Source organism: Eschrichtius robustus, chromosome 12 (assembly GCF_028021215.1).
Source record: "Eschrichtius robustus isolate mEscRob2 chromosome 12, mEscRob2.pri, whole genome shotgun sequence".
NCBI lineage: Eukaryota > Metazoa > Chordata > Mammalia > Artiodactyla > Eschrichtiidae > Eschrichtius > Eschrichtius robustus.
Window position 1 is genome coordinate 15,164,959 of NC_090835.1, and position 26,454 is coordinate 15,191,412.

General features: G+C 37.1%; 1 protein-coding gene across 1 annotated transcript in view; it reads right to left on the reverse strand.

Moving 5' to 3' along the window:
• LOC137773996 (sperm-associated antigen 1-like) overlaps positions 1 to 26,454 on the reverse strand; it is a 102,204-nt gene that overhangs the window by 67,831 nt on the left and 7,919 nt on the right.

Genomic DNA, 26,454 nt, shown 5'->3' on the forward strand with positions numbered 1-26,454 from the left:
TTTTAATCTTGACAGTGACCTTGTTCTCTGATTGCTCCTTTGACATGGCAAACTCTATTTTAGAAATTTCATACTTTCCCAAATTTTTAATTATAGACTGGATTATTTTAAGTTCTGTTCCCTGAGTTATCTCTCTTTGCTCTTAAAATAGATTTTCTGTCTGAGTTTCTTGATGTTCTTGATTCTGCTAGCTCTCCTCATAAGCAAGTTTTGAATTTAAGAAGTGAAGATGCAAAGAATGTTCTCTTACGATTTTGCTTGATAAATAGTACAGTTTCCTTTTGATTCTCCTCGCTGAGTTAGAACTTTGAACAGAATCTCTACATGGGGTAGAATGAAGTCTGACATGTTAGCTGTGTGACTATCAAGCTTCCTCCACCAAATGCCAAAATGACCATGACCCCATAATTAATACCGACAGCCACATTTGAAGCCTTAACTTTCCTCTAACTGTGGGTGCTTGGCAGAAGGACCCTGCTCGGGCTTTTGCCTGACTAGCAGATGCCAGTGGTCTGAGATTGGCTGTAGGATTGCTACTTGGTTTAGTTGTTTTGCATAATGATGATTTGGGACCCCACTTGCCCCTTGCCTTTGATTGTGTTTCCTGCTGCTGACTTCACAGCCTCTAGTGACCCAATTGGCTCCAAAGTCCCTCAGCCTTCCATACTCTGGGATGTGTGGCTTTCCTCATATTGTTCATCGATTAATCCACTCCCCTCTAGTTTTTACCTTTCATTCAGTTATAAATCACCTCCAGTTACCTCCCTTGTTAATATATAATCATTCTGTGCTAGCTTGAAACATAGAAAGCAGCTAATGTTTAACCATTTTTGACTTAACAGAAATGGCGATTTCAAATCGTTTAACTAATATGATACAGTCCATAAGCTATGCTTTCCCTTCAATATTTTTATTTCAGTCAATTCTCAGGATGGAAGACAATGATTGTACTAGCGATCCATCTTAAATTGGGAGCTTATATTATTTTAATGGGAGTATTCACAGGGATGTAAATTGAGCCCTGCTGGATTATAAGCCTGACAAAACCAGTTCCTTCTTGCCTGGGAAAGCTGAAGTTGTCATATGATAAAGAGGAATAGTTTTTCTACTCAGTATTTTATCTACTTAAGATCCTGACTGTTTTGCAGATATTACTTAAAACGATACTGGTCAATTTTGGCCTGGTAATCCTTCCTTACTAAAAACGAAGCAAACAAAGAAACAAATCCACCAAATCACAATAAACAAAAACCTTCTGTACTTCTAATGCATGATTTTTCCACAAAAAATTAAGTCCAAGAGTGGAAAATAAAGACTCTCTTCCTTGAAAGAGAAGCGTAACCTTAGCTGACGGTTCTCTCGAACAGACACACCTAGGAGAACACGCCAGGATGCAAATATGTGGTTAGAGGCCAGGAACACAGAACATTCGCTCCCTGTTCTGCTTCCATAGCCATGTGATGGACAAGCTGAGAGTGCAGTGAGGCCAGCACGGACAGACCAGAGTGTCAGGTTTAGCACTCCCACACGAGGCTGCCCTGCCATCGTCTTCAAATTGCTGTGCAAGATTTGCAGCTCTGCTCGGCTTTCTGCTGTCCAGAAGAGAGAAAATGGGGAGGCAGCTTTGCCGAACGCAGAATATATTTGCATGTTTTCAATCTTACATACTGCAGTAACCTCTCCAGGGCCATAGCAATGAGGCCCGGATCCTCCTTATATCCTCAGAGCCTGTGGCCTGAGAGACTGAGAAGGTGTCTGAAGGTATGTGACCCACCCTACGTTCCAGGAAAGGACTGAGATACTGAGTACTGGTTAACACTTCATTCATGGACCAGTTTATTTTTCTGTGTTGAGCTGGTGTTTTCACTTAATCTTTCAAATGAATTCTGCAAGGGTCAATCGAACTTCTGTGCTCTAGTTGAAGATGCTTAAAATCTCAGATTAAGCTTTATTCTGCCACAATAAAGCTATTGTCTTCATCTGATTAACTTCCTCAAGTATGAATTGGTATCATTTTCTGGCTAAAAAAAAGGTAAGGGGCTCTGAAAATATTGGTCTAACTTAGGTCTCAGGTGTGTTGTGAATTGAAAAAACTTTGTAATAAACTGTGTTTAAATTCTTGACAATTATAATAGAATTATAATAGAAATTTGTTGCTTTTGCCAATCCACATCAGTTTTCCTATATTCTGGTAAGAGCTCCCAATTTTGCTTTGATGGATTGGTCATTTAGTAGAATTGTCCACCGTGGTATCCTGCAAGTAGGTGGGCACATAATCCACATTTGTCCTATTCCATTCACTATAGAATCTCAACCTTGAGCAGAGCGATCAAAAACAGAAAAGATTTTTAGCCACTTCATCCATCGCAGGGGTAATGCCCTGAGTACTTTGATTATAATTTCCTGCTCCTTAGACCACTGGAACTATCTCTGTTTTTGTTTATCCCCAGCCTTGTTCTTCAAATATGTCTTCAGTTTTCTGAGCTATCTATTATATGTCAATATATTTATTTCCTGCTTAAAAAAACCAAAGTCTGCTCCTGAAAAACTATTACAAGAATATAATGACCTATTTAAATTGGGAATGCTCGAGTGTCCAGAAAATGTGGCAACAGATATGCTATACAAGTCTTCTGATAAACAGAATTTTCTTTGTCAGTTGTGACACTGTGTAAATGAACCATGTCATTCAACAGTGCTAATTCAGGGTTAATTCTGCCACTGAGCTCAGGCATCTTATTCTTTTTATTTCTTTTTTTTTTTTTTCTTAATTGAAGTATAGTTGGTTTACAATGTTGTGCTAATTTCTGCTGTACAGCCAAGTGATTCAGTTATACATATATATATTCTTTCTCATATTCTTTTCTATTACAGTTTATTACAGGATATTGAATATAATTCCCTGTGCTATACAGTAGAACCTTGTTGTTTTTCCATTCTATACATACTAGTTTGCATCTGCTAATAACAAACTCCACTCCATCCCTCCCCCACCCCACCCCTTGGCAACCACAAGTCTGTTCTCTATGTCTGTGAGTCTGTTTGTGTTTCATAGATAATTTCATTTATGTCATATTTTAGATTTCACATATAAGTGATATCATATGGTATTTGTCTCTTTCTGACTTACTTCACTTAGTATGATAATCTCTAGTCCATCCATGTTGTTGCAAATAGCATTATTTTGTTCTTTTTCATGGCCAAATAGTATTCCATTGTATATATGTACCATATCTTCTTTATCCATTCATCTGTTGATGGACATTTAGGTTGTTTCCGTGTCTTGGTATTATGAATAGTACTGCTACGAATATAGGGGTGCATGTATCTTTTTGAATTATAGTTTTGTCTGGGTATATGCCCAGGAGTGGCATTGCTGGATCATATGGCAACTCTATTTTTAGTTTTTTGAGGAACTTCCATACTGTTTTCCATAGTGGCTGCACCAACTTACATTCCCACTAACAGTGTAGGAGGGTTTCCTTTTCTCCACACCCTCTCCAGCATTTGTTATTTGTAGACTTTTTAGTAATGACCATTCTGACCAGTGTGAGGTGGTATCTTATTGTAGTTTTGATTTACATTGCTCTAATAATTAGTGATGTTGAGCATCTTTCCATGCAGACACAGTCTTACTCTGAATGAATTATGACTCACCCAACTCAAATGTGAAAGATTAATATAAAACTGCCACATGATTTCATGTCACATATATGGTCAGGTAGACACAAGGCCAGGAGAAAAAGTACAAGAGAAAATGAGACTCCAGAAAAATACTACTCAACTTTTTTCTTCCTTATACTCTCTGTGTGAAAGCATTATAGTGGTATTGACAGCAAAAATGACATCATTATGCAAAAGAGGCCATTGGGGAAGTAACGATCATTTTAAAGATGGGCAGAGCTGAAGCAAGTGCATATGCCTTAGAGAAATGGGGGAGGAAAAGAACCTGTGCTTCTCCAGGGACTGATAAATTAAAACACATCTTTAAAAAGAAAGCAACACTCTGTCCATCAGCTTTTGTTTCAGTGGAGTTGTCTTCTCTGTAGAATATTTTCTTTAGTAGAAAAATGTTTAGGATACCAGATGCTATACAGACAAAATGGATAGTGTACTACTTATCAGTTGTTTGAGCTGGGAGACTGGGGTAGGTTAAACATTGTGAAATACAAAATTCACTATGAACAACCTGAGGATCTGTTGACATTAAAAAAGTGGGGCAAGATTTGCATTTATAAATGTTTTAAATTAATATCTACTAATAATACTGCTTTGAGCTCCATAAATCTTTTTCTTCAGTGACATGCATTATTTACTTAATATAGTAATACTTATATTAATATGTGTGTATACAACACATACATCAGTACCATGTAAGACATCTATCTTAATACACATAAAATATATACTGCTTACAACTCTCTGACTTTGGGTAAATAGCTCACCTATCCTATTTCTTCATCTATGAAATTAATTATAACACCTACCGCATCAACTTGTTGTGAGGGTTAAATAAGGTAACATACAAAAAGTAATTAGAAAATATACATATTATATGAATTATAAATCTCATTTTACTTTGGTTGAAAATGTCTCTAATCCCTTTATTATTCCTGCAATATTCTGTGATAAAATTATTGACGGGAAAATCATCACTATTTTACTGAAATTTTTCTGAGTTAAACTTGAAACTTGGTAGTGCATAGCTTTTGATATAGTCATAAACTGACCAGCTTCATGCATTCAATCATTCAAGTAAGTAATTTTAGGCATGTATTTTGTGTCCAATGCTGTGCTATGTAAAGCAGATGCAAAGATGAAAACAGGTGCATCTGCTCCAGAGTCTCATGATTGTGGCCCAGTAGTTGAAAAAAAGCTTTAAAAGATAGAATTTAGATGAAAAAACTGTGTTCTGTGTGAACACGATTCATGTGTGCAACTTGTCTGCACTCACTTAAATGTGGGCTCTTAAAAAACCAAAAACAACAAAAGAACAAACTCCTAGAAAAAGAGATCAGACTTGGGGTTATCAGAGGTGGAGCATGGGGGGAGAGACACTAGAGGAAGGTGGTCAAAAGGTACGGACCTCCATTTATAAGATAAATGAGTACTGGGGATGTAAGGTACAACATGATGACTATAACTAACACTACTGTATGCTATTTAGGAAAGTTGTTAAGACAGTATATCCTAAAAGTTCTCATCACCAGGAGAAAATTTATTTTCCTTTTTCTTTCCTTTTTATTGTATCCATGTCAGCAGATGGATGTTAACCTAACCTATTTTGGTAATCATTTCACAATATAAGTAAATCAAACCATCATGCTGTTTCTGTAAAACTTATACAGGGATGTATATCAATTATTTCTCAATAAAACTGGAAAAGCATTTTTTTAAGTTGACTATATAAGTTAAATGAAGAATTGTGTTATTAAGTTCCCAAAACATTTTAAGTAAGTTGTAGGGAAGTTAAAATGAAGTGGTTTCTTGGACAGAACATTTCTATAAAATAAAGACATTTCCACTGTGTTTCAAAAATATAGTCATTGATCTTATTAATAACCCTCCCTTTTCACCATGTGGAGAATATTTCATTCTTCCTCTGATGTCAGTGACTTCCTTTTAGAATTGCTTCCCATTCCTAGAAAGGTGCTCATTACAAAAGAATGGATCTGCCAATAATCTGAAGTACTAAAGGTTCAGTAGACAAAAGAGCTTACTGTTTTGATAAACAGGAGGTTTTAATTTGAATACCCCAGATAGTCCATTTATATTAACCAAATTAATTTTTAACTTGTCAAATTATATAAACCACATGATCATACCCTTTAGTATTTTACTGGATATATATTAGGTCTTGTTATTGCTAGATACCATTTCCATCATCATTTGTTTCCCTGTTTATTTGTTGCCCAAACAAGAAGTATATTCTCTCTTCCTGTGTTTGAGGATCTCCCAGGTCTTTAAATAAAGACTTGGTAAAAGGCAGAGTTCACCATAAAGCTGAAAATATGAAACATTTGTGTACTGCTTATTTCCTGAGTCACATTATCTATACTTCCCAATCATTCCAAGAAGCACTTAATACCTATTTTAATAAATTCCTTTTTCACTTAAATTACCTAGAGCATAATACATTTGGGCACAAATTAAAGATACGACATATGGAAAGAAACATGTTTTAAAAGTTTCCACTATATACTAGGAACTGTTGATGTTTTTTGAAACATATTAACAACAGCAACAAATAGTAATACTTTAGTCACTATTTTATTATTTATAAAATTTGTTCATTTCCACTGCGCACATACTGAAACAACATAAACTTACTCTAAATTATTATAAAATTATTATGCACTTCAAAAATCCTTTATCATAAGACACACCAAAAGCCTTTCTTCTTTTCCAAATGGCTGAGTGTATACCAAGCTTTGCCAAATTTGTGTTAATGAGGAAGTAAAAAACATTTTTCACACACAGAAGCCTGAAGCACATCCTCTTGCTAACATTTTTACAAGCTTTTTTAGTCTTTACAGCAAATTTCCATTTGTGGTTCTTCTTCGAAAGAAGGCTGGGAAATTTTTGCAAGAGTTCATCATTTTTCTGTCTCTCTCATGAACTTTGAATAGATAAGTGTCTTCTTGCTTTGCAGTTCAGTTATTCTGAAAAGTTAAAGTAGACCCTTGGGGTTACTGTACAAATATCCACCCACAAGATTCAGTGTAGAACAATTCTGTGCTGCTTGTGTTTTACATTTGCTACTCATTTCCGGAGCTTGACCTCAGCTGATAAACATTTTTCACTTTTAGTTGCAAGTGAAGGAGCTGAAAGAAAGCTGGTCTCATCTGGGACATGTTATAGTCACAGCTAATTAATGTTCCCAATGCCTTTCTTCACACCTAGAAATGTGCGAAGCTACCTTGATAGTGTGCAGGATAGTTTGTTACTTATTAGTATGCTTATCTATGAATCTTTCTGTCAATAAGAAAATGAAATTTTGCTTGGAAATAACTGATAAAATAAAATTTCTTCCTAATCACCTTTTAGGTAAAAGCAATTCAGAGCTATGATTACAGGTAGCTGCAGGTAGCTGGCTATTTCTTCTCTTTGTGATTCTTTTTTCTTTCTTTTTGTTTTCTTCTTCTTCTTCTTCTTTTTTTTGGTGAGCAAATTATTCAGATTCCTTGCAAAGGATTTCTGAATTAGGGTTTAGGTAACATTTTCAGATTCAAAATAGAATTTCAAGTAGGGAGAAACCAAATCAAGTTCCTGGAAGGGAGAGAATAGAGTTTGCTTTTTAAGTACAGGCCACTAGCTCCCAGTACCTCACACCATGTTTCCCTTAACCAATTATTGTCTAATGATGGGGAGAAGCACTCTGCCAGTAGACTGAGACAGTCTGGAGAATATCAGTGTTTTTGCAACTTCAGTCCAGGAAGTACAAAAACCAATAGCTGTAACAGAAAACCATAAATTATATTTGAGACAGGTTTAAAACTGAAATCATTCAATTTGTGGTGCTATTTAAAATCTGCAATTAGCCCCAGTTTGCTTTGTAATGAATCTGTGATTGTAGAAGGAAAAGAAAATCCTCTCCAACAAGAAATAATAAAGACAGGAGACATTTACAGGAGGCAGCTTGGGGAGCTTATATCTTCTTTGTGATATACAGAAATCATGTTTTAAAAGGCTGTAAATCTCCAAATCACCTGTGACCGCAGTGTGAAGTCAATTCAGAGTTAGCAATCATTCTGGAGGTCATTTTTTAATCCAATATCAATTTGATGGGATAGGGAACACATAGCATTTAGGATTAACATAATGCTTTATGACCACAAGACCACAGAGGTGGGCTGTGAAGAACAAACGTAGTAAATTTCTCCACAGTGGAAAATACCATTTTGCTGATCAGTTCTAGCGTTCTAAGCTAGGGAAGAAGCAGTCTTTCATTCTCATAATTCATGGATGATCACCACCAACAACAAATAAATACTTGAGTCCAAAGTAAGTTGACTAAATAATTTCAAAACATAATTGTGTATTATAGAATCCAAGTTACAGAGATCTTAGAAAGTATAGTGAGATACGGCTATGCTTCCACCACAATGGTGGGAATTCAGTTAACAAATTAAAAAGACTGACAACATTGAGTTTTAGAACAAACAGCAGCAGCCTCAGACTGGAGACAGTGTGAATTTATCTCATGATTTAGAATTATTTGCCTTTGTCTACTAAAGTAGGACATAAGTTTCCTCTGTTATCCATTAATTCCACTCTTTCAATATCTAATTAATACAAATGTGATTTGCATCGAAAGAGAAGGACAGAAACATTCGTAGTAGCATGATGTCTGATAGTCCCAAACTGAAAAAGTCCAAAGGTCCATCAATGGTTGAATAGATAAATAAAGCATGGTGATTTATACAATGGAATACTATACAACAATGAAAATGAAAATGCCGTTGTACAAAATAAGAGTATATATTCATGTTCTCATTTATAAACTGTTCAGTTGAAGCAAAAAATAAGTGGCTTGTAATAAGAGATATCTATTGACTCACAATTCTGACGCTAGAAGTCTAAGATCAAAGTGTCTTCAGGGCCATACTCCCTCTAATGGCCCTGGGGAGCACCCTTCTTTACCTTTTCTGCTTCTGGTATGTGCCAGCAGTCTTTGGTGTTTGTTGGCTCCTAAATGCCTTGTTCCAGTCACATGGCCATCTTCTTCCTATGTGTCTTCACACCATTTGCCTTCTGCATTTCTTTCTTCATGTCCAGATTTCTTCTTTTTATAAGGATAATAATCATACTGGATTAGAGGTCTGTCCTACACTACTATCTCATCCTAACGAATTACATCTTCCACAAGCCTCTTTCCAAAGGAGGTTACATGATGAGGTACTGGGAATTAGGATTTCAACATATCTTTTTGGAGGGAAGCTCTTCAACTTGTAACATACCTGAAATTCTCAGTGTGAAACTACTGAGGTGAATTGAAAAATACCTGGGGTTGGATACAAAGCTGCATGAACCCCCATGTAGGGTGTACCTACCGGCTTTATGATGCCATGTTTGTCAGTAATAACTCAGGTACCAACATTTGAGGGTGATTTCTCTGAACACGACCATTATCTGACTTTCCTACAGTCTACACTAGTGTATGTGTAGACAACACCTTTAAATTTAAAGGCCATGTCTTTAAATTTATATATATTTCTGGGTCGAATATCAAACATCTCAGAGTCAACCCATTTCTTTTCTGTTACAGGACTGATCAGTGATTCTAGGAGATTAAGAGTCAAGCATCAAGCCATGAAAATGTTAATATAGTGCAAGGATAACACATATAGGAGGGGAAGTGTAGAGCATTATAATCTACATCCAAGCTCATCACAGACCTTGAGAAGGGAGAGCAGAATACACTTCAACAGAGACCAGACAAGACTTTACACTCCATCTTAATACCACATTCTAGGCAGCCATTCCCAATTACCCAGAGTTGGTATGTGAGGTGAAACCTATGATTAGTGTATACTGAACATGGCAGGGCCAGGCCAGGGCTAAATGGTCAAGTCAGGTAAATTTGACCTCTGCGACATCTTCCATACCTTCCATTTGGGCTCCTTTCTCCTTTCTTCATATTCTTAGCAATATCCTGATGTCTCTGGCCACCCATGACTCAGTGGCTTATAATCTCAAGACAGGTTGCTCTCATTGCTTACTCGCCATGTTAAGTTTGTACCTGCATCCACTCTCAGCCACCAACTTTTGCCAATTTCTAATTAAATGATAATATGTATATTATAACCATGACTGTTAATGGAGTATATTATTACTGCATCTATGGCAAATTACCTTGGCTTGAAGCATTGCTTGATTTTGATAACAGAGATGGTACATTGGATGGTTATGGGCTTTGACTCTTGACTCAGAGTGTCTGGATTCAAATGTTGACGGTTCCACTCATTCATTTTGGGCAAATTACCTTCCTGGTCCATGCCTTTGCTTCCACTCTATATAATACAGATAAATAAAGTCCTGTCTTACAGAGTTGTCGAGATTAATGAATGAGTTAATACAGAAATGCTTTAAAACATTTTTGGCATATAGAAAGCATTTCACACCAGTTAGATATTTTAATTGTATAATTATGCAAACAGGAATCCTATATATGATGGTTAAACTTAAAGGATAAAAACAAAAAAAAAATTGTATTTGATTTTTACTTATATGTTGGGCACTGTGTTAGATTTTGGAGATATATGGCTGTGTCTTGAAGGAGAATTTAATGAAAGAGAAAGACATAGTAATTAAAATGAAATATGGTAAGTGCTATAATGACTTTATTTAGTTCTTGTTATGAGAACATGCTGACATGATGCAGCAGATTTTTTTTTTAGCTTTGAAACTATTTACTCTTACTGTTTTCTTTTTTACTATACAGTAGAGAAATTTTCCAGTTAAAGCAATGACGTGCTTTTTACAAAGATCTGGCTATCCTGTCTTGCTGTCTTTTCTCCCTACACTATTCGTCCTCACTCCATGCTTTTCTAGCCTAGATTATTAGATATTCTTAGACTAATACACTTTATAGATGAGTGGGGTTCTTTAACATCTGACATTCAGTTTCTAAGAAACGTCCCTGTAATTTAAAGTTAGGTTTATTTATGAGAATTTATGATGTTAGTTAGCATTAATTAATTCACTTGTACTTTGAAAAGAAAATGTGTATATGCATATATATGTATGTATGTGTACATATATATATATATATATATATATATATATATATATATATATATATATATAATTTAAATTTTGGCTGACAGAAAGACAGATTATTAGACATTGCAGGTAGTTTATTACAAACATGATATATTTTCTCTCATGATTTAGCTCAGCAATTCTACTTTTCATAGTTCCTAAACAAAATAACATTTTGGTCAGTATTCAAAGATTTCTTTTTAATCTGAAATTTCTTTCTAATCTGAAATTTCTTTCTAGTGTATGATACAAACAGGAAGAAAAACATCCTGAAGGTTGTTTTCATATTTAAACTTACCTTTTTAACATAACAATAAAATATATAACTTTTAAAATATCACTTGTCACCAAATATACAGGGCCAGATATGATAGCAGATCCTGGGCTCTAAAAGTTTACGATTTCATATACACCTCGTCATTCATGAACAGATGTTCAGAACGCCCAGTTGTTTGCCCATTTTGAAATAGAAGTGTAATCTTTAAAGCTTAAAATCCACAGTTACTTGCTTTAGGCATTTGACAGAATTCTATGTTGATAAAAATAAAAGTTGTTAAATACCAAGGCTATAGGCTAACATTCAGAAACTTTTTCAAAATACTCTACCAGGCCAACCCTGTGTTAAAGATTTGACTCTAATTGCTTAACAAAAGATACATCTCTATGGTTAATATGAAAAGAATTCTAAATTGGCTGTTTACTCTCTCGTCCCCTTCCTGGAAGCCTTGAATGAAACCCTCCTCAGGATATTAAAAGAGAACATGTGTTGGAGCCATGAATATATAAGTTGCTCTAATTTCTTCCTATTGACAAAGTTAGTTATGCAAGTAGAGAATGAGTTCACTACCTTTCTTCCAGATTCTCTTCTCTTCTCTTTAGCATCTCCCCGTGCTTTTCTTAAACCCTTAACAATCTGTAAACTTAGCTCTTTATGAACTTTTTATGGATAGTTCAAACAACAGATGCTGCCCTTTGAAATCTGTTTTGAAATCTGTTGCAAGATGTAATCAAAAGTAAGTAGGTAGGAGAAGAAGGGCAGACCTACATTTGCTTTCTGTTTTTCAATAGCATGAGCCTGTCATAAAAGCATGGTTTCTTACCTCTATTTTGTTTGAAACACTGACCTTTCTGCAGTAATTAAAGCAGAGTGTGTGGTTTCTGTTCTGTAGAGTTTTAAATTTACTGTTAATGTGTATGTTTGCTGGGTACTTTCAGGCATAACCTGTGCTGTTTTCAATTTTAATTCAAGTTAATGTGGGAAGGTCTTGAGTCAACCTTTAGAAATGCGGATGGGTTGTCATTATAAACAATACAAGATGGCATTCAGTAACTGTTAGGAAGGAAGAAATATCATGGAGTACAAATACACTTTGTGAACAGAGGTTATCAATTATTTTTGTCCTGTGGAATGAAAGCAAGAACATTATTATGTTGAACATAATAGAGTTGTTTACTTAGACTGAAAATATTTGAATCCATCTTGGATTCAGCTAAGCTTTAGATCACATTTGTTTTGTTGCCATCACTGAAGCAATGATTTAAAATCAACCACAGAGGAGGAGCTTCAAGATGGCGGAAGAGTAAGACGTGGAGATCACCTTCCTCCTCACAAATACATCAGAAGTACATCTACATGTGGAACAACTCCTACAGAACAACTCCTGAACGCTGGCAGAAGACCTCAGACCTCCCAAAAGGCAAGAAACTCCCCACGTACCTGGGTAGGGCAAAAGAAAAAAGAAATAACAGAGACAAAAGAATAGGGACGGGACCTGCACCAGTGGGAGGGAGCTGTGAAGGAGGGAAGGTTTCCACACACTAGGAGCCCCTTCGTGGGCGGAGACTGCGGGGGGCGGAGGGGGGAGCTTCGGAACCACGGAGGAGAGCGCAGCCACAGGGGTGCGGAGGGCAAAGCGGAGAGATTCCTGCACAGAGGCTCGGCGCCGAGAAGCACTCACCAGCCCGAGAGGCTTGTCTGCTCACCCGCCGGGGCGGGCGGGGGCTGGGAGCTGAGGCTCGGGCTTTGGAGGTCGGATCGCGGGGAGAGGACTGGGGTTGGCTGCGTGAACACAGCCTGAAGGGGGCTAGTGCGCCACAGCTAGCCGGGAGGGAGTCCGGGAAAAGGTCTGGAGCTGCCGAAGAGGCAAGAGACTTTTTCTCGCCTCTTTGTTTCCTGGTGCGCGAGGAGAGGGGATTCAGAGCGCCGCTTAAAGGAGCTCCAGAGACGGGCGCGAGCCGGGGCTATCAGCGCGGACCCCAGAGACGGGCATGAGATGCTAAGGCTGCTGCTGCCGCCACCAAGAAGCCTGTGTGCGATCACAGGTCACTCTCCACACCGCCCCCGCCCCGGGAGCCTGTGCAGCCCGGCACTGCCAGGGTCCCGTGATCCAGGGACAACTTCCCCGGGAGAGTGCACGGCGCGCCTCAGGCTGCTGCAACGTCACGCCGGCCGCTGCCGCCGCAGGCTTGCCCTGTATCCGCACTCCTCGCTCCCCCCGGCCTGAGTGAGGCGGAGCCCCCGAAGCAGCTGCTCCTTTAACCCCATCCTGCCTGAGCAAAGAACAGACGCCCTCAGGCAACCTACACGCAGAGGCGGGTCCAAATCCAAAGCTGAACCCCAGGAGCTGTGCGAACAAAGAAGAGAAAGGGAAATCTCTCCCAGCAGCCACAGGAGCAGCAGATTAAATCTCCACAATCAACTTCATGTACCCTGCATCTGTGAAACACCTGAATAGACAATGAATCATCCCAAATTGAGGAGGTGAACTTTGGGAGCAACGATATATATATTTTTTTCCCCTTTTTCTCTTTTTGTGAGTGTGTATGTGTATGCTTCTGTGTGTGATTTTCTCTGTATAGCTTTGCTTTTACCATTTGTCCTAGGGTTCTGCCTGTCTGCTTTTTTTTTAATTACTTAAAAATTTTTTTTCTTAATAATTATTTTTTATGTTAATAACTTTATTTTATTTTACTTTATTTTATTTTATCTTCTTCGTTCTTTCTTTTTTTTCTACCTTTTATTCTGAGCCGTGTGGAGGACAGGCTCCTGGTGCTCTAACCAGGCGTCAGGGCTGTGCCACTGAGGTGGGAGAGCCAAGTTCAGGACACTGGTCCACAAGAGACCTCCCAGCTGCACGTACTATCAAATAGCGAAAATCTCCCAGAGATCTCCATCTCAACGCCAAGACCCAGCTCCACAATGACCAGCAAGCTACACTGCTGGACACCCTATGCCTAACAACTCATAAGACAGGAACACAACCCCATCCATTAGCACAGAGGCTGCCTAAAATCATAATAAGGCCAGAGACACCCTAAAACACACCACCAGACATGGACCTGCCCACCACAAAGACAAGATCCAGCCTCATCCACCAGAACACAGGCACTAGTCCCCTCCACCAGGAAGCCTACACAACCCACTGAACCAACCTTAGCCACTGGGGACAGACACCAAAAACAACAGAAACTACAAACCTGCAGCCTGCGAAAAGGAGACCCCAAACACAGTAAGTTAAGCAAAATGAGAAGACAGAGAAACACACAGCAGATGAAGGAGCAAGGCAAAAACCCACCAGACCTAACAAATGAAGAGGAAATAGGCAGTCCACCTGAAAAAGAATTCAAAATAATGATAGTAAAGATGATCGAAAATCTTGGAAATAGAATGGAGAAAATAGAAGAAACGTTTAACAAGGACCTAGAAGAACTAAAGAGCAAACAAACAGAGATGAACAACAAAATAATTGAAATTAAAAATTCTCTAGAAGGGATTAATAGCAGAATAACTGAGGCAGAAGAACGGATAAGTGACTTGGAAGATAAAATAGTGGAAATAACTACTGTAGAGCAGAATAAAGAAAAAAGAATGAAAAGAACTGAGGACAGCCTAAGAGACCTCTGGGACAACATTAAACGCACCAACATTCGAATTGCAGGCGTCCCAGAAGAAGAAGAGAAAAAGAAAGGGACTGAGAAAATATTTGAAGAGATTATAGTTGAAAAGTTCCTTAATACGGGAAAGGAAATAGTTAATCAAGTCCTGGAAGCACAGAGAGTCCCATACAGGATAAATCCAAGGAGAAACACGCCAAGACACATATTAATCAAACTATCAAAAATTAAATACAAAGAAAAAATATTAAAAGCAGCAAGGGAAAAACAACAAGTAACACACAAGGGAATCCCCATAAGCTTAACAGCTGATCTTTCAGCAGAACCTCTGCAAGCCAGAAGGGATTGGCAGGACATATTTAAAGTGATGAAAGAGAAAAACCTACAACCAAGATTACTCTACCCAGCAAGGATATCATTCAGATTTGACAGAGAAATTAAAAGCTTTACAGACAAGCAAAAGCTAAGAGAATTCAGCACCACCAGACCAGCTTTACAACAATGCTAATGGAACTTCTCTAAGCAGGAAACACAAGAGAAGGAAAGACCTACAATAATAAACCCAAAACAATTAAGAAAATGGTAATAGGAACATACATATCAATAATTACCTTAAATGTAAATGGATTAAATGCTCCAACCAAAAGACATAGACTGGCTGAATAGATACAAAAACAAGACCCATATATATGCTGTCTACAAGCGACCCACTTCAGACCTAGGGACACATACAGACTGAAAGTGAGGGGATGGAAAAAGATATTCCATGCAAATGGAAAACGAAAGCTGGAGTATCAATTCTCATATCAGACAAAATAGACTTTAAAACAAAGAATATTACAAGAGACAAAGAAGGACAAAACATAATGATCAAGGGATCAATCCAAGAAGAAGATATAACAATTGTAAATATTTATGCACCCAACATAGGAGCACCTCAATACATAAGGCAAATACTAACAGCCATAAAAGGGGAAATCGACAGTGACACAATCATAGTAGGGGACTTTAACACCCCACTTTCACCAACGGACAGATCATCCAAAATGAAAATAAATAAGGAAACACAAGCTTTAAATCATACATTAAACAAGATGAACTTAATTGATATTTATAGGACATTCCATCCAAAAACAACAGAATACACATTCTTGTGCTCATGGAACATTCTCCAGGATAGATCGTATCTTGGGTCACATATCAAGCCTTGATAAATTTAAGAAAATTGAAAACGTATCAAGTATCTTTTCCGAGAACAACGCTATGGGCTAGATATCAATTACAGGAAAAAATCTGTAAGAAATACAAACACATGGAGGCTAAACAACACACTACTTAATAACCAAGAGATCACTGAAGAAATGAAACAGGAAATCAAAAAATACCTAGAAACAAATGACAATGAAAATACAACGACCCAAAACCTATGGGATCCAGCAAAGGAAGTTCTACGAGGGAAGTTTATAGCTATACAAGCCTACCTTAAGAAACAAGAAACATCTCAAATAAACAACCTAACCTTACACATAAAGCTATTAGAGAACGAAGAACAAAAAAAACCCCAAAGTTAGCAGAAGGAAAGAAATCATAAAGATCAGATCAGAAATTAATGAAAAAGAAATGAAGGAAACGATAGCAAAGATCAATAAAACTAAAAGCTGGTTCTTTGAGAAGATAAACAAAATTGATAAACCATTAGCCAGACTCATCAAGAAAAAAAGGGTGAAGACTCAAATCAATAGAATTAGAAATGTAAAAGGAGAAGTAACAACTGACACTGCAGAAATACGAAGGATCATGAGAGATTACTACAAGCAACTATATGCCAATTAAATGGACAATCTGGAAGAAATGTACAAATTCTTAGAAATGCACAGCCTTCTGAGACTGAACCAGGAAGATATAGAAAATATGAACAGACCAATCACAAGCACTGAAATTGAAACTGTGGTTAAAAATCTTCCAACAAACAAAAACCCAGGACCAGATGGCTTCACAGGCGAATTCTATCAAACATTTAGAGAAGAGCTAACACCTATCCTTCTCAAACTCTTCCAAAATATAGCAGAGGGAGGAACACTCCCAAACTCATTCTACAAGGCCACCATCACTCTGATACCAAAACCAGACAAAGATGTCACAAAGAAAGAAAACTACAGGCCAATATCACTGATGAACATAATTGCAAAAATCCTCAACAGAATACTAGCAAACAGAATCCAACAGCACATTAAAAGGATCATACATTATGATCAAGTGGGGTTTATCCCAGGAATGCAAGGATCCTTCAATATATGCAAATCAATCAACGTGATACACCATATTAACAAATTGAAGGAGAAAAACCATATGATCATCTCAATAGATGCAGAGAAAGCTTTCGACAAAATTCAACACCCATTTCTGATAAAAACTCTCCAGAAAGTAGGCATAGAGGGAACTTTCCTCAACATAATAAAGGCCATATATGACAAACCCACAGCCCACATCATCCTCAATGGTGAAAAACTGAAACCAATTCCACTAAGATCAGGAACAAGACAAGGTTGTCCACTCTCACCACTATCATTCAACATAGTCTTGGAAGGTTTAGCCACAGCAGTCAGAGAAGAAAAAGAAATAGAAGGAATCCAAATCAGAAAAGAAGTAAAGCTGTCACTGTTTGCAGATGACATGATACTATACATAGAGAATCCTAAAGATGCTGCCAGAAAACTACTACAGCTAATCAATGAATTTGGTAAAGTAGCAGGATAAAAAATTAATACACAGAAATCTCTTACATTCCTATACACTAATGATGAAAAATCTGAAAGTGAAATTAAGAAAACACTACCATTTACCATTGTAACAAAAAGAATAAAATATCTAGGAATAAACCTACCTAAGGAGACAAAAGACCTGTATGCAGAAAATTATAAGACACTGATGAAAGAAATTAAAGATGATACAAATAGGTGGAGAGATATACCATGTTCTTGGATTGGAAGAATCAACATTGTGAAAATGACTCTACTACCCAAAGCAATCTACAGATTCAATGCAATCCCTATCAAACTACCAATGGCATTTTTCACAGAAGTAGAACAAAAAGTTCCACAATTTGTATGGAAACATAAAAGACTCTGAATAGCCAAAGCAATCTTGAGAAAGAAAAATGGAGCTGGAGGAATCAGGCTCCCTGACTTCAGACTATACTACAATGCTACAGTAATCAAGATAGTATGGTACTGGCTCAAAAACAGATATATAAATCAATGGAACAGGATAGAAAGCCCAGAGATAAACCCAAGCACATATGGTCACCTTATCTTTGATAAAGGAGGCAAGAATATACAGTGGAGAAAAGACAGCCTCTTCAATAAGTGGTGCTGGGAAAACCGGACAGCTACATGTAAAAGAATGAAATTAGGACACTCCCTAACACCATACACAGAAATAAATTCAAAATGGATTAAAGACCTAAATGTAAGGCCAGACACTATAAAACTCTTAGAGGAAAACATAGGCAGAACACTGTATGACATAAATCGTAGCAAAATCCTTTTTGACCCACATCCTAGAGAAATGAAAATAAAAACAAAAGTAAACAAATGGGACCTAATGAAACTTAAAAGCTTTTGCATAGCAAAGGAAACCATAAACAAGACGAAAAGAAAACCCTCAGAATGGGAGAAAATATTGGCAAATGAAGCAACTGACCAAGGATTAATGTCCAAAGTTTACAAGCAGCTCACGCAGCTCAATATGAAAAAAACAAACAACCCAATCCAAAAATGGGCAGAAGGCCTAAACAGACGTTTCTCCAAAGAAGATATACAGATTGCCAACAAACATATGAAAGAATGCTCAACATCTTTAATCATTAGAGAAATGCAAATCAAAACTACAATGAGATATCGTCTCACACTGGTCAGAATGGCCATCATCAAAAAATCTACAAACAATAAATGCTGGAGAGGGTGTGGAGAAAAGGGAACCCTCTTGCACTGTTGATGGGAATGTATGATACAGCCACTATGGAGAACAGTATGGAGGTTCCTTAAAGAACTAAAAATAGAACTACTGTATGACCCAGCAATCCCACTACTGGTCGTATACCCTGAGAAAAGCATAATTGAAAAAGAGTCATGTACCAAAATATTCATTGCATCTCTATTTACTATAGCCAGGACATGGAAGCAACCTAAGTGTCCATCAACAGATGAATGGATAAAGAAGATGTGGCACATATATACAATGGGATATTACTCAGCCATATAAAGGAACAAAACTGAGTTATTTGTAGTGAGGTGGATGGACCTAGAGACTGTCATACAGAGTGAGGTAAGTCAGAAAGAGAAAAGCAAATACCGTATGCTAACACATGTATATGGGATCTAAAAAAAAAAAAAAAGGTCAGAAGAATCTAGGGGCAAGACAGGAAAAAAGATGCAGACCTACTAGAGAATGGACTTGAAGATACAGGGAGGGGGAAGGGTAAGCTGGGACAAAGTGAGAGAGTGGCATGGACATATACACACTACCAAACGTAAAATAGATAGCTAGTGGGAAGCCGCTGAATAGCACAGGGAGATCAGCTCGGTGCTTTGTGACAACCTAGAAGGTTGAGATATGGAGGCTCGGAGGAAGGGAGATGCAAGAGGGAAGAGATATGGGGACATATGTATATGTATAACTGATTCACTTTGTTATAAAGCAGAAACTAACACACCATTGTAAAGCAATTATACTCTAATAAAGATGTTGAAAAATAAAAAAAATATATAAAATAAAATAAACTACAAATCTCAGAGTGTCAAACGATGTTTAAACTTAAATGTTATTTTCATCATTTCACTTTAGATTAAACAAAATTTATTTCAGGTATCATAAAATTATCATGAGTCAATAGTTTGGCAATGCCAGCCTGGTGAAAGATTTTAGATATTTAAAGTTTTCCCCAAAAAACTTACATAATAGTGTTTCCCAAAAAGAAATAGTGTTTCTAACCTAGAAAATAATGAAGCAAATGCCCAGTAAAACCATCAAAAGACAGCAATGCACCCCGTAGAATGCATGATGAATAGAGTCGCTTTTGTCTCCTGACTTTTTAAAATGTCTTCCTGCTCTCTATCAGTGATTCTTGAAATCCCCCACCTCTTCAGATCCTCTCAGAGATGTTTCATTAGGTAGAAAAGAAATAAATTATGAAACAGGAGGAATTGAGCTGAAAAAACTTAGAACCAGTGTAATCCAGTATTTGCATGTGTGTGTTCACTACATTTAATAATAATGATGATTAATCAACTTGTTTCAAGGAATTCTTTACATTCGAAGATAAATGACTGTCTAGGCAGGAGCTGGCATATTTGTTAACCAATAATGTGCTTTTATTGTGTTAGTGGTTTAAACATGGTGTTTGATATTTTTTTCAAATTATAGCATTGTTTCAAGCATCACAGTTAAAAAAGCCCTTCAAAATGCCACAAAGAAATCATTAGTCTAGTAGAGTATATTTTTGTATAATTGATGGCAACTGTGTAATGATGTGGTAAGCTGGCAATTAGTCATAATTTGCTTATGCAAGTTCGTTGGAAAAAATGGGAATCAATATTCAATCTACACCTATGTGAAAAGCAATTAGTTTAATTGATGGGGAAAAAACCCTCAACAATGGCTAATTATTCCAAAATGACCTGAAACACTCATGCAAATTAGTAGAATTAATTATACATGAATGACTAGATTATATAAATCATTTTTAAAACCTTGAAGTTTCTATAGTTATTCATATAATGTAGTAGGAAAGGTGATTTAATAATATAATGGATGCACCTTAGAGAATAATCATCGGGTTTTGCTTACAATCTGTTGGCACGATGCCATCTCAAAATAGACAATAACGAATCCAGACAAAACACATGTCATAGCTTCTCACTCAGGTATAATAGTTCAACAAAGAAACATTTATCCAATAAGACACTGCTTTGTATAATTATTATTTTCTCTCAGTTCCTACTTGGCATCTACAGGAATTACTGAGAAACTTGTAACATTTTATTTTCTCTTCTGAAGTAAAACTCAAATATCTTGATTTACTTATCACCAACACTGGTTTTCTTCATGAAATAGATGACGATTTACTCTGTACTTATTCTGCATTTTATTCATCATGTAACCATGCCATTCTCATTATTACTTCTATGAAAGAAGCAGTTTCACGAGTGTCTGAAAACAACATATTTGCTATACACCTGAGATTAATTTTAATTCAGGGCTGATTCGCATTATCAATATATCAATCTGTAATCTAAATATTACATATGGATTCACTGATGGCTTTTTTGAACTCCAAGCCCAAGCAACATAATCGATTTTAAATAAATTAGGGGCAATGCCACAAACAAAAGCAAGTATTTGGGTCTGACTTCATTCTCTGATGTAGTTATAAAACAGAAGTCCTGTTGTTACAAGAAATTTGTTTCAGCTGAAGTGGTTTCTGATATAAACATAATATTTTTAGGAAGAAAAACATACACACACACACTCAGAAGATGGCTGATGCCCTAATTCAGGTTGCCTATTTTGGTAGGTACCCTGCTTTTCAGAATATCTTTAAACTTATCTCAGTATCTTATTCTGCAGAAAGTCAAAAAACAGCTCCCACAATGATTCATTTTCATATAAGCTTGCCTTCACAGTGCTGCTAGAGTTTCATTCTAAGATAAGCCTAAATATCTTCACTATTTTTAACGTTTGTCAGTTAGTCTATCACCAGTTCATCAGTGGTCTCTATAAAACCTTGCTTTTTAACTTGCAATTCTAGTCTTCATCTTTCCCTTCAACATCATAGCTTTATCCCTGTGTAAGTTGGACCTGTGGTGCTGGCCAGTGGCATAACACAGTATTATTAGCACTCTATAAGGACTCTGCACACATTCTCACAAATTATGGGAAGATATTAAGCATGAATCTTCAGAATGCCCAAGTGCATTTTACAGCAGCTTTGATAGCACTCTGAGCTGTATTACATTTTTGTTCTGAATGGGAGCCCCTCAGAGAGGAGGTAAAAAGTTATCTGCTGTCAAAAAGCCTTGATGTGTTTCCAGTCATGGAAGTTTCACACTTGAGAACTGAACACAGTTTTGTATGGAATATTTTGACCTTTTCCAGAGAATGAACAAGTCTGAAAACAAATAATAGAAGTGTAGGGCTCTGAGCTCTGCCACCGGCTCCTGGTCATTGCAAGTCTTTTCATAGCTGCTTATTGAACCCATAAAATTTGGAGTTATCAACCTTGTGATTCACCAGAGTCCTGTTATCTGGACCTTGTAGGGTGACCAGGGGCAAAAGTTTCTCACCTGAGCGTCGCAATAAGAATTTCAAATTCCTGATCACCTTTCTGAATTTAAGTAGGAACTCAATAGGTTTGGAATACGTTGTTTTATATTTGTTTATGTACTTTTATTTTAATTTCCTCACAGTCTTTACCACAACTGTATGACTTAAGCAAAGCATTGTACGTAGGGGGTGTTGAGTCATACATGAAAAAAGAAAAGGAACCTTAGGATGAGAAAATGTTCACATAGAATGTTGACCCCAGAACTAAGATTAGTCTATGATACTTTTCTTCTAGGTGTGGAAGTTGTTGCTAGATTGGGCTGCTCATCTAAAGGGTTGGTATGATCTGTTCAACTCAGCAAGCAGTTCACAATCAATGTCCCTGCATCAATCCTAGGTCCCCAATTACAGCCTACACAAAATATATTGAACCCCTCCAATCTTTAAGACAGTCTTCTTCAGAATTACAGAAGTCTTAGCATTTAGGAAACAGGAGAAATCTTAGAGAATGTCTAAAGCAGCAGTTCTCAACCTGGCTGTACTTTGGAAACCCCCGGGAAGGTCTAAAAACTGACACCTGGGTTCCACCCACATCTATTGGTCTGGAGTGCACCCTGGACACTGGGATTTTTAAAAATTTCTCCAGAGGATTCATAAGTATAGCCAAGATTGGGAACAGTATTGTCACAGATCTGAGGCAGTATTGTAGGACTTAGAAACTTATATGCCTATGGGAGCCAAAAAGGTTACATAAAAGAGGGAAGTAGGACAGGTATAAGAAAAATAACATTGCTATCTTTTATTGCTTAGTTTTTCTACTCTTGATTGAAATATGCGTAAGAGAAATATTGTTTCACCATATGTAAGAAAAACACCTGTACAAGCTCAATGTCAAATGGTAATTGGGGGGTCATAGGAAGTGTTGGGGATTGTGTTTAACTAGAAAATGCATGACCATCTAAAGTGTCAAATGCTAAGCTCCAGGTGAATTTGGGCTTAGAGTGTACAGATCTATTGATTTCGTCAAGAGAATATAACTTTTTTTTTTTAATTTCAAATTGCTTGTTGGTTTAAATGCTGGCTCATTCAATAACTAACTAATGTTAAAAAATTTAAACAGGAGAGCTTTATAGTCAGAGTGGAGTAGAAGGAAATGAGTGTCTGAGGAGGAGGCCCTTCCAGCTCTTACCCAGTTTTTTTTTTTTTTTAAACCACAGGGTTAGGGTGAAGTCCAGGCTGCATATGTGGTCTCCAACGACACTGCCCTGGGAGTTGGGAGCTTATCACTGCCTGACGTGGATGAGAGATCCAGTTCCCTACTCTGCTTTTTCTGACACCACCTGGTGGGATTTTGAACACCTCCGTGCAGCCTGGTAAGCACGGTCTAGGCTCCGCACTTGGCTTTTGCTGATGGGGGTGGGACTATAATCTTTTCAGTGGTGCTTGACTAGAGTAATGCATTATTGTCTGAAAATTGTCTTTCTTCTGAGGCTATCTCATTTCTCCTCCTTGGGCTAGAGAGAGCAGGCTTTTCTTGAGCCACGTTTGTCTATATACATTGACCTTCCTGAGTTGCTGGCTCCTTTACCTTTAAGTCTGTGCTATGAGTCAAAAAGAAAACCCAAGGAATTCACCACGATGTTGTCCTTGGGTCTCAGGATCTTTAACCTGCTGCCTGTCTTCTTTCCTCCACCCTCAGAGTCTTCTTTTGTTTCTTTTGTATAAATGTCCAGGGTTTTTAGCTTCACTTAGCAGGAAGAAAAGTGTAAATGTGTCTACTCCATCTCTCTGGACATGGGAGTCGGTTAAAATATATTTTTTAGAAAAGAACTCTAAGAGATCAGTTAGCCATCACTTGCAATATCTAGTAACTCTGTTAATAAAAAAGACATTTCTTCATAGACAAATTGCTGTTTTCCTTTTAAAAATATATCATCTCCTACTGATGGATAGTACTTGGACTTCCTCTCAGTGATTTGCTTTCAATTCTACAGTATAAACCTAAGAGACTCACCTCACTACTTAGTCCCTGAGAAATCTAGCACACAGCAGTTTGTGTTTACAAAGCTCACTGACAGCATTAGCTCAACTATACTGAGCTGGATTATGTGAAAAGTTCAGCATTTCTATGGCATTCTCATCCATTTTCCTCCCACTGACACCTAAATTTCAGACAGAGCAAAGAACCTGGAAGAGGACAGATCAGAGCAAATAAAATATAAATTAGGGCCTCTTCATTAAATTCAAACCCTAGAAAGCTGGTAAATGTAACTTCTTACTGGTATTTTTAAAGCTATAAAAATTGTACACAATAAAAGCAATCCCATAAAACTTTTATAATTGTCATTGTAAAATGTATTTTCAAATCAGTAGTCCAGATACAAAGCTCTCTTAGAACTTTAAAATCAGCATATTGGGCTTATTTATGAGCATTGTACTGTTCTAATAGTGTAAGCTTGTGAGTATGCCACTGCCTAAAATTGTATACTCTGTACCCAAGACATCACCTACCCCAGTGCAAGGCATCAATAAATGCCTGTTAATTGAATTTTGAATAATTAAATACATACTGCTACTCACCCCTTCCAAGTTCTCATCCTGGTATTTAGGAAATGTCCCTAACATTCCAGAAGAGTACTACTTGGATACTCATAACTGTAGCATTGAGTAAATGCTTTGAGTGTTCAGTATATGTGTACATAATATACTACTTCCTTGACTGTCAGAATCCCCCTCTTAATTTCCTATCTCTTGATTTGACATCACTCTAGGTGTGTCAGTTCCTTAAGAAGCTACATTCTTCACATTTCATTTGGCACTCCTCTTGATTTTAAATTTTATGAGCCTGAAGATCAGTGCCTGTCCTCACTAGTTTTACCTTGGCATGCAGCCTGTCAAGGTGATTTTATTCAGCTACCCCATGTGTCACTGTGGGTCAAGAAGTGTACTATTGGGGAAGACTGCTGACATCTTTTGACTAAAGTCACCCCTTCCATGTCAGTGGGCAGCAGGACCAAATCTCTCATGATCCGGAAATACATAGCAATCAGGCACCTTCTTGATGTTGTAAGGGCATGCAGAATGAAAACACGAGCACCAGCCCATCCCAGGAAAGTCAATGATACCTTGATGATAAGCAAGTCAAAATAGGATGGTATCCTTCAGCTTCATGAAGATAGCAACCAACAAAAATGCAAAAGGGTCTATCATACCTCTGTAGAGGATTGTCCTGTGGAAAAGGAATGAGACTCATGCTAAATATTAACAAGGGTGGAGTTTGTCACCATGTAGAAACTTCAAATGGATAAACTCAATCTCAATATGAGGAAGAACTTTCTAACTGAACAAACTGACTTGTTTTAGGACAGGCTCCCTCAGAAGACAGTGAGTTCTACCACTAAAATTATTTGAGTTTAGGCTAGACATCAAATTCCACATGTAAAAATCAGTTGCTTCACAAGAAGATAAGTTTTAAATGGAAATTAGCAGGGTTAGGTTAAACTTCCTCCTAATACCAGCATTCTGGGATCCTATCAAAGATGAGCTCAGTCTGCCGATGTTTGCCTGCAAACACTCAGAAAGAAAGAAACAAAGGAAAAAAGCCAAAGCATAAATAACTGAAAATAGATACCAACACAGAAGTAACACCTACTCTACAGCTAATTGCTGGTGTGATTCTCCTCTAATTGCATAGCTGTGAATGTGTCTTTTCTTTTTAAATCTTCTGCCAAGATGGCTAAATCCAAGCATAGTTTACAGCAACTCTAATAGGGAAATATATTTTGGAGTAGAATTTGTTGAGTCCTTGTCAGTACCTGTCATTATTTTATTTGATATTATTGACTTCAATAGCATTCTCAGGTGATATTTCCTAGATTAACGAGTGGATTTTTGCATAGAGGAAAGTAAACACTTTTCTCTTAATGAAATGCATTAAAGAATTAACTTTATGCCAGTCCATTTTATAGAAGTGGTATTTCTAAGCCCTGTTAAAACTGTTTTATAGATTTCCTAACTGCTGAAACACATTAGGAGGTAATCACATTAGATGTTGCCTGCTGAGTCTGGCAAGACTTGGTCTGTAGTTTAAAGTAACTGTTCCAATGGTACAGTCAGCTCACTAGTAGCTGGGTGACTCTAATTGAAATAACCTGACTGCACCATAAGTCCAAATGAGCACTTCAGTCCCATTTATGCTTCATTTGAAACTAAGATTAAGAAGATGTCACTTATAAAAATGAGCTTCATTATGACATTGTCCTCAAGGGTCAGGATAGTGGGCATATATTTTAAGTGAAACCTCATACTCATACACATTTTTAAATCATGTGTCTGTTACTTTTTGATTACAAGCACCTATTACCTACATAGTCAAATCATAGAAATCCCTATGATATAATAAATCTTAATATAGCCATTTCAGTTGATCACTGTTAGATGAAGATCAAGCAGACTTTAATTTGTTACTCTTGA